This window comes from Ranitomeya variabilis, chromosome 3 (genome assembly GCF_051348905.1).
Source record: "Ranitomeya variabilis isolate aRanVar5 chromosome 3, aRanVar5.hap1, whole genome shotgun sequence".
Classification (NCBI taxonomy): domain Eukaryota; kingdom Metazoa; phylum Chordata; class Amphibia; order Anura; family Dendrobatidae; genus Ranitomeya; species Ranitomeya variabilis.
The window spans coordinates 401,921,273-401,931,650 of NC_135234.1; positions in this window are offsets into that span (position 1 = coordinate 401,921,273).

The following is a 10,378-nucleotide window of genomic DNA, read 5'->3' on the forward strand; positions in this document are numbered from 1 at the left end:
ACGGACACCACTGGATCACAGGTCTTATTGTGTCCACATTGCCTCCATCTGCCTTATTATAGGGAATCTTCCACCGGGGATTCTGTCTGAATCACGTATTTCAGAGATTTACTCACGTGGTTAAAATTGTTGATACCCTTCGTTTAATGACAGAAAAACCCACAATGGTCACAGAAATAACTGGAATCCGACAAAAGTAATAATAAATAAAAAATCTATGAAAATGAACAAATGAAAATTAGACATTGCTTTTCAACCATGCTTCCACAGAATAAAAAAAAAAATAATAAAACTCATGAAACAGGCCTGGACAGAAATGATTTTACCCTTAACTTTAATATTTTGTTGCACAACCTTTTGAGGCAATCACTGCAAACGATTCCTGTAACTGTCAATGAGACTTCTGCACCACTCGACAGGTATTTTGGCCCACTCCTCAAGAGCAAACTGCTCCAGTTGTCTTGTGTTTGAAGGTTGTCTTTTCCAGACGGCATTGTTTCAGCTCTTTCCAAAGATGCCCAACAGGATTTAGGTCAGGGATCATAGAACGCCACTTCAGAATAGTCCAATGTTTTCCCCTTAGCCGTTCTTGGGTGATTTTAGCTGTGTGTTTTGGGTCATTATCCCGTTGCAATAAAGGCACGGATGATTGACCTCGTGGAGACCAAAACATCCAACACTGCGGAGACACCATCACGTGTTTCTCAACGCAGTGATCCAGAACACTGCCCCCAAATATGCAAATGCAAGTAGAGGAGCTGCGGAGACACCATCACGTGTTTCTCAACGCAGGCAGTGAATAGCCAGGCCTTTCCCCGGGAAGGAACAACCAAGGAAAGGGCAGCATCCAATAAAGGAAAACATCCAATAAAGGAAAACCACCTATGCCAAGCATGGTATCCATCCACAGACAGCTGTTTCGGGGTTTTTGCCCCTCATCAGTGTGGAGTAGGAAACTGGCTATCAGGAGCAGTGCCTAGTAGAAAGACTATAAAGGCACGGATGATTGACCTCGTGGAGACCAAAACATCCAACACTGCGGAGACACCATCACGTGTTTCTCAACGCAGTGATCCAGAACACTGCCCCCAAATATGCAAATGCAAGTAGAGGAGCTGCGGAGACACCATCACGTGTTTCTCAACGCAGGCAGTGAATAGCCAGGCCTTTCCCCGGGAAGGAACAACCAAGGGAAGGGCAGCATCCAATAAAGGAAAACATCCAATAAAGGAAAACCACCTATGCCAAGCATGGTATCCATCCACAGACAGCTGTTTCGGGGTTTTTGCCCCTCATCAGTGTGGAGTAGGAAACTGGCTATCAGGAGCAGTGCCTAGTAGAAAGACTATAAAGGCACGGATGATTGACCTCGTGGAGACCAAAACATCCAACACTGCGGAGACACCATCACGTGTTTCTCAACGCAGTGATCCAGAACACTGCCCCCAAATATGCAAATGCAAGTAGAGGAGCTGCGGAGATACCATCACGTGTTTCTCAACGCAGGCAGTGAATAGCCAGGCCTTTCCCCGGGAAGGAACAACCAAGGGAAGGGCAGCATCCAATAAAGGAAAACATCCAATAAAGGAAAACCACCTATGCCAAGCATGGTATCCATCCACAGACAGCTGTTTTGGGGTTTTTGCCCCTCATCAGTGTGGAGTAGGAAACTGGCTATCAGGAGCAGTGCCTAGTAGAAAGACTATAAAGGCACAGATGATTGACCTCGTGGAGACCAAAACATCCAACACTGCGGAGACACCATCACGTGTTTCTCAACGCAGTGATCCAGAACACTGCCCCCAAATATGCAAATGCAAGTAGAGGAGCTGCGGAGACACCATCACGTGTTTCTCAACGCAGGCAGTGAATAGCCAGGCCTTTCCCCAGGAAGGAACAACCAAGGGAAGGGCAGCATCCAATAAAGGAAAACATCCAATAAAGGAAAACCACCTATGCCAAGCATGGTATCCATCCACAGACAGCTGTTTCGGGGTTTTTGCCCCTCATCAGTGTGGAGTAGGAAACTGGCTATCAGGAGCAGTGCCTAGTAGAAAGACTATAAAGGCACGGATGATTGACCTCGTGGAGACCAAAACATCCAACACTGCGGAGACACCATCACGTGTTTCTCAACGCAGTGATCCAGAACACTGCCCCCAAATATGCAAATGCAAGTAGAGGAGCTGCGGAGACACCATCACGTGTTTCTCAACGCAGGCAGTGAATAGCCAGGCCTTTCCCCGGGAAGGAACAACCAAGGGAAGGGCAGCATCCAATAAAGGAAAACATCCAATAAAGGAAAACCACCTATGCCAAGCATGGTATCCATCCACAGACAGCTTTTTTTTTTTTTTTTTTTTCCCCTCAGATGGGAAGTTCCACAGTCAGGTAACCAAAACTATAAGGAACTCATCTCCCAAAACAGCGTGCCACACACTTAGTGCCACCGCCATTCCCATCATCATTGGAAAACACACAAAAAATGTTTTAATTAACAACCAAAAACCACTTCAAGATACATTAACAAAATGTTTCCACTTTTTAGTCTTCCAAATTCCCTCTGCATCCACCTCCCCTCTCCTCCTCTGATCACACACAAAGCAAAAATACAATTTTCCCAAAATAATTTTTATACAGTTTTTAACCTCAATATCCTTCCTTTTAAACACATACACATTCCTCACATCCCACAAAACCTCTTTTATACATGCCATCATCAACCACAATACTCTCTCCTTCTCCCCACACATACCCAATCCAAACATAAAGAGCTCAAAAGACAACAGATTTACCTCACACAGCTCCTTACACAAACGACCCAGACCTGCAATCACACTTCTAGCATACTGACAATTCCAAAACAAATGCACCACACTCTCACTCCCACCACATCCACTCCTCGGACACCTCTCACTCCTCACTAAACCCCGATTTTTCAGAAACTCCCTCACTGGCAACACCCCATGCAATGACTGCCATACAATCTCACTCTGCCTATTTGTCATACCATTCACACGTACCTTCTTCCATACTTTCTGCACATCATCCCCTCTTACCATTTTAAAATCTGGCAAGAACAGCCTATGGGCTCGTCCTACAATAATGTCACATTCCATCTCTCTACACTCAATCATCTTATATACAGCTTTCTTCTTTTCTAACAATCTCACATCCACATCACAAAGTTCATACTTCACTAGAAATTTGTAAACCCACACATACCACACAGGAACCTCAAAAGCCACTGGGCTCCTAAGATCTCTTTCACGCCATTTCAAACGAAACAAGAAATTTCCAAACAAAAACCTGCACATACATGCATACTTCCCATCCATCCTAATCACACCTAGTACAAACACCATAATATTCACGCCGAAAAAAACATTCAAATTTGGGAAACCCAGTCCCCCCTTATCCAAACTCTTCATAACAATCTCTCTCCTTGCACGCTCCATACATGAACCCCAAAAAAAGACAAACAAAACCCTATTTAATCTTCTAATACACATGTGGCTTGGTGGAAACACCATCGCAACATACAAAAAAATAGGTAACACAACACTCTTAATAACTAAAATTTTACCAAAAAACGTAAGATCCCTCAAACTCCAAAAATTTAACTTACGCTCCACTCTCTCTCTCACATCCACCCAGCTTTCCTCTCCATCCAATTTCTCTGAAAATTTCACACCCAAAACCTTTATCGATCCACTCACCACATTCACTCCAACATCATCGCTCAGACTCCTTCCCCCAAAATTCTTACACTCACTCTTCTCCCAATTCACTTTAACCCCTTCCCGACATTTGACGTACTATCCCGTCGAGGTGGGGTGGGCCCGTATGACCGCCGACGGGATAGTACGTCATCATCGATCAGCGGCGCTCACGGGGGGAGCGCGGCCGATCGCGGCCGGGTGTCAGCTGCATATCGCAGCTGACATCCGGCACTATGTGCCAGGAGCGGTCACGGACCGCCCCCGGCACATTAACCCCCGGCACACCGCGATCAAACATGATCGCAGTGTACCGGCGGTATAGGGAAGCATCGCGCAGGGAGGGGGCTCCCTGCGGGCTTCCCTGAGACCCCCGGAGCAACGCGATGTGATCGCGTTGCTCTGAGGGTCTCCTACCTCCCTCCTCGCCGCAGGTCCCGGATCCAAGATGGCCGCGGCATCCGGGTCCTGCAGGGAGGGAGGTGGCTTACCGAGTGTCTGCTCAGAGCAGACACTTGGAAAGCCTGCAGCCCTGCACAGCAGATCGTCGATCTGGCAGAGTGCTGTGCACACTGCCAGATCAATGATCTGTGATGTCCCCCCCTGGGACAAAGTAAAAAAGTAAAAAAAAAATTTTTCCACATGTGTAAAAAAAAAAAAAAAAAAAAATTCCTAAATAAATAATAATAAAAAAAATATATTATTCCCATAAATACATTTCTTTATCTAAATAAAAAAAACAAAACAATAAAAGTACACATATTTAGTATCGCCGCGTCCGTAACGACCCAACCTATAAAACTGCCCCACTAGTTAACCCCTTCAGTAAACACCGTAAGAAAAAAAAAAAAAAAACGAGGCAAAAAACAACGCTTTATTACCATACCGCCGAACAAAAAGTGGAATAACACACGATCAAAAAGACTGATATAAATATCCATGGTACCGCTGAAAACGTCATCTTGTCCCGCAAAAAAAAAGCCGCCATACAGCATCATCAGCAAAAAAATAAAAAAGTTATAGTCCTGAGAATAAAGCGATACCAAAATAATTATTTTTTCTATATTTTAGTTTTTATCGTATAAAAGCGCCAAAACATAAAAAAATGATATAAATGAGATATCGCTGTAATCGTACTGACCCGACGAATAAAACTGCTTTATCAATTTTACCAAACGCGGAACGGTATAAACGCCTCTCCCAAAAGAAATTCATGAATAGCAGGTTTTTGGTCATTCTGCCTCACAAAAATCGGAATAAAAAGCGATCAAAAATGGTCACGTGTCCGAAAATGTTACCAATAAAAACGTCAACTCGTCCCGCAAAAAACAAGACCTCACATGACTATGTGGAGCAAAATGTGGAAAAATTATAGGTCTCAAAATGTGGAGACGCAAAAACTTTTTTGCTATAAAAAGCGTCGCTGGTTTCACACTTGCGTTTTTGTCTGCAGCGTTTTTTGCACAAAAAACCGCATGCGTTTTTTCCCTATATTTGACATTGAAAACGCATGCGGTTTTTTTGTACGCGTTTGGTCGCGTTTTCAAACGCATGCGGTTTTTTTCTGCATGCGTTCATTTTCAGAAATACAACCTGCAGTATTTTCTTGCGTTTTTAAGCACATGCGTTTGTTTGCGTTAAAAACGCATGCATTTTTATCGAAAAAAAACAGAAAACACACTGAAAAGCCACCCACCACCATCAAGGTGATAAAGGGATCCAAACCCTAACCCTAACTCTACCCCTAACCTCACCCCTAACCGTTTAATGAACATTTTCTGACAGTCATAGTGCCACGTATTTCAGTGCCACGTATTTCAGTGCCACGTATTTCAGTGCCACGTATTTCAGTGCCACGTATTTCTGTGCCACGTATTTCAGTGCCACGTGTTTCAGTGCCACGTATTTCAGTGCCACGTATCACGTATTTCAGTGCCACATATTTTAGTACCACGTATTTCAGTGCCACATATTTCAGTGCCACGTATTTCTGTGCCACGTATTTCAGTGCCACGTGTTTCAGTGCCACGTATTTCAGTGCCACGTATCACGTATTTCAGTGCCACATATTTTAGTACCACGTATTTCAGTGCCACGTATTTCAGTGCCACGTATTTCAGTGCCACGTATTTCAGTGCCACGTATTTCAGTGCCACGTGTTTCAGTGCCACGTGTTTCAGTGCCACGTATTTAAGTGCCACGTATCACATATTTCAGTGCCACGTATTTCAGTGCCACGTATTTCAGTGCCACGTATTTCAGTGCCACGTATTTCAGTGCCACGTATTTCAGTGCCACGTATCACATATTTCAGTGCCACGTATTTAAGTGCCACGTATTTCAGTGCCACATATTTCAGTGCCACGTATCACGTATTTCAGTGCCACGTGTTTCAGTGCCACGTATTTCAGTGCCACGTATTTCAGTGCCACATATTTCAGTGCCACGTATTTCAGTGCCACGTATTTTAGTGACACGTATTTCAGTCACGTTTAGGGTTAGGGTGAGGGGTAGGGTTAGGGTTAGGGCTAGGGTTGGAGGTAAAGTTAGGGTTAGGGTTTGGATTACATTTACGTTTGGATTAGGGTTGGGATTAGAATTATGGGTGTGTCAGGGCTAGGGGTGTGGTTAGGGTTACCGTTGGGATTAGGGTTAGGGGTGTGTTTGGGTTAGGGTTTCAGGTAGAATTGGGGAGTTTCCACTGTCCAGGCACATCAGGGGCTCTCCAAGCGCGACATGGCGTCCAATCTCAATTCCAGCCAATTCTGCGTTGAAAAAGTAAAACAGTGCTCCTTCCCTTCCGAGCTCTCCCGTGCGCCCAAAAAGGGGTTTACCCCAACATATGTGTTATCAGCGTACTCGGGACAAATTGAACAACAACTTCTGGGGTCCAAGTTCTCTTGTTATCCTTAGGAAAATAAAAATTTGGGGGGCTAAAAATCATTTTTGTGGGAAAAAAAAGATGTTTTATTTTCACGGCTCTGCGTTATAAACTGTAGTGAAACACTTGGGGGTTCAAAGTTCTCACAACACATCTAGATAAGTTCCTTGGGAGGTCTAGTTTCCAATATGGGGTCACTTGTGGGGGGTTTGTACTGTTTGGGTACATCAGGGGCTCTGCAAATGCAACGTGACGCCTGCAGACCAATCCATTTAAGGCTGCATTCCAAATGGCGCTCCTTCCCTTCCGAGCTCTGTCATGCACCCAAACAGTGGTTCCCCCCCACATATGGGGTATCAGCGTACTCAGGACAAATTGGACAACAACTTTTGGGGTCTAATTTATCCTGTTACCCTTGTAAAAATACAAAACTGGGGGCTAAAAAATCATTTTTGTGAAAAAAAAAAAGAATTTTTATTTTCACGGCTTTGCGCTATAAACTTTAGTGAAACACTTGGGGGTTCAAAGTTCTCAAAACACATCTAGATAAGTTCCTTGGGAGGTCTAGTTTCCAATATGGGGTCACTTGTGGGGGGTTTGTACTGTTTGGGTACATCAGGGGCTCTGCAAATGCAACGTGACGGCTGCTGACCAATCCATTTAAGTCTGCATTCCAAATGGCGCTCCTTCCCTTCCGAGCTCTGTCATGCGCCCAAACAGTGGTTCCCCCCCACATATGGGGTATCAGCGTACTCAGGACAAATTGGAAAACAAATTTTGGGGTCCAATTTATTCTGTTACCCTTGTAAAAATACAAAGCTGGGTGCTAAAAAAATCATTTTTGAGAAAAAAAATAAAAATTATTTTCACGGCTCTGCGTTATAATCTGTAGTGAAACACTTGGGGGTTCAAAGCTCTCAAAACACATCTAGATAAGATCCTTAGGGGGTCTACTTTCCAAAATGGTGTCACTTGTAGGGAGTTTCAATGTTTAGGCACATCAGGGGCTCTCCAAACGCAACATGGCGTCCCATCTCAATTCCAGTCAATTTTGCATTGAAAAGTCAAATGGCGCTCCTTCCCTTCCAAGCTCTGCCATGCGCCCAAACAATGGTTTACACCCACATATGGGGTATCATCGTACTCAGGACAAATTGCACAACATTTTTTGGGGTCCAATTTCTTCTCTTACCCTTGGGAAAATAAAAAATTGGGGGCGAAAAGATCATTTTTGTGAAAAAATATGATTTTTTATTTTTACGGCTCTGCATTATAAACTTCTGTGAAGCACTTGGTGGGTCAAAGTGCTCACCACACATCTAGATAAGTTCCTTAGGGGGTCTACTTTCCAAAATGGTGTCACTTGTAGGGAGTTTCAATGTTTAGGCACATCAGGGGCTCTCCAAACGCAACATGGCGTCCCATCTCAATTCCAGTCAATTTTGCATTGAAAAGTCAAATGGCGCTCCTTCCCTTCCAAGCTCTGCCATGCGCCCAAACAATGGTTTACACCCACATATGGGGTATCATCGTACTCAGGACAAATTGGCCAACATTTTTTGGGGTCCAATTTCTTCTCTTACCCTTGGGAAAATAAAAAATTGGGGGCGAAAAGATCATTTTTGTGAAAAAATATGATTTTTTATTTTTACGGCTCTGCATTATAAACTTCTGTGAAGCACTTGGTGGGTCAAAGTGCTCACCACACATCTAGATAAGTTCCTTAGGGGGTCTACTTTCCAAAATGGTGTCACTTGTAGGGAGTTTCAATGTTTAGGCACATCAGGGGCTCTCCAAACGCAACATGGCGTCCCATCTCAATTCCAGTCAATTTTGCATTGAAAAGTCAAATGGCGCTCCTTCCCTTCCAAGCTCTGCCATGCGCCCAAACAATGGTTTACACCCACATATGGGGTATCATCGTACTCAGGACAAATTGCACAACATTTTTTGGGGTCCAATTTCTTCTCTTACCCTTGGGAAAATAAAAAATTGGGGGCGAAAAGATCATTTTTGTGAAACAATATGATTTTTTATTTTTACGGCTCTGCATTATAAACTTCTGTGAAGCACTTGGTGGGTCAAAGTGCTCACCACACATCAAGATAAGTTCCTTAGGGGGTCTACTTTCCAAAATGGTGTCACTTGTAGGGGGTTTCAGTGTTTAGGCACATCAGGGGCTCTCCAAACGCAACATGGCGTCCCATCTCAATTCCAGTCAATTTTGCATTGAAAAGTCAAATGGCGCTCCTTTCCTTCCGAGCTCTGCCATACGCCCAAACAGTGGTTTACCCCCACATATGGGGTATCAGCGTACTCAGGACAAATTGTACAACAACTTTGGGGGTCCATTTTCTCCTGTTACCCTTGGTAAAATAAAACAAATTGGAGCTGAAATAAATTTTGTGTGAAAAAAAGTTAAATGTTCATTTTTATTTAAACATTCCAAAAATTCCTGTGAAACACCTGAAGGGTTAATAAACTTCTTGAATGTGGTTTTGAGCACCTTGAGGGGTGCAGTTTTTAGAATGGTGTCACACTTGGGTATTTTCTATCATATAGACCCCTCAAAATGACTTCAAATGAGATGTGGTCCCTAAAAAAAAATGGTGTTGTAAAAATGAGAAATTGCTGGTCAACTTTTAACCCTTATAACTCCGTCACAAAAAAAAATTTTGGTTCCAAAATTGTACTGATGTAAAGTAGACATGTGGGAAATGTTACTTATTAAGTATTTTGCGTGACATATGTCTGTGATTTAAGGGCATAAAAATTCAAAGTTGGAAAATTGCAAAATTTTCAAAATTTTCGCCAAATTTCCATTTTTTTCACAAATAAACGCAAGTTATATCGAATAAATTTTACCACTAACATGAAGTACAATATGTCACGAGAAAACAATGTCAGAATCGCCAAGATCCGTCAAAGCGTTCCAGAGTTATAGCCTCATAAAGGGACAGTGGTCAGAATTGTAAAAATTGGCCCGGTCATTAACGTGCAAACCACCCTTGGGGGTGAAGGGGTTAAAAGCAGATGCTCCACAAAAAATAGAAACCAACAACTTCACACGCCGTACCGAACACTCTGAATCACACAGCACACACACATCATCCATATAGCCACTCATCTTCCATTCTCTCCCCCACCCCCGGGTACTTGCACACCCCGAATCACCTTATCTTTTCTTAACAAACATAACAAAGGCTCAATTGCGCAAATAAAAACGATAGGGGACAAAGGACACCCCTGCCGAACACCCGAAAATACATTTACTCTCCTCCCCACATTTCCATTCAACAACACACAACTGTAAATATTCTTATACAAACTTCTCACTCTCTCAACAAACTCAGAAGGAAAACCCATCTTCACCAACACACTAAACAAAAAACCATGCGCCAATCTATCATACGCCTTCTCAAAATCCAAACTCAACACATACACCCCTTTCTTACGATTCATGCAGTCCCACAAACAATCTCTCAACATACACAAACTTCCATGTATTCGTCTTCCAGGTACCGCACAACATTGCTCCTCACCCACCACACTCCCAACCACACCACGCATCCTGTTAGCCAAAAGTTTCGCATAAATCTTATAATCACAATTCAGCAATGTGATCGGCCTCCAATTTTTTAGATTTTTCAAATCACCTTTTTTTGGCAATAACACAACCACCCCTGCACGCATACCATTTGCCACCTCTGCATTCGCCCACATATACTTACATACATCCACAAAATCCTTCCCAATCACATCCCACATCACACGATAA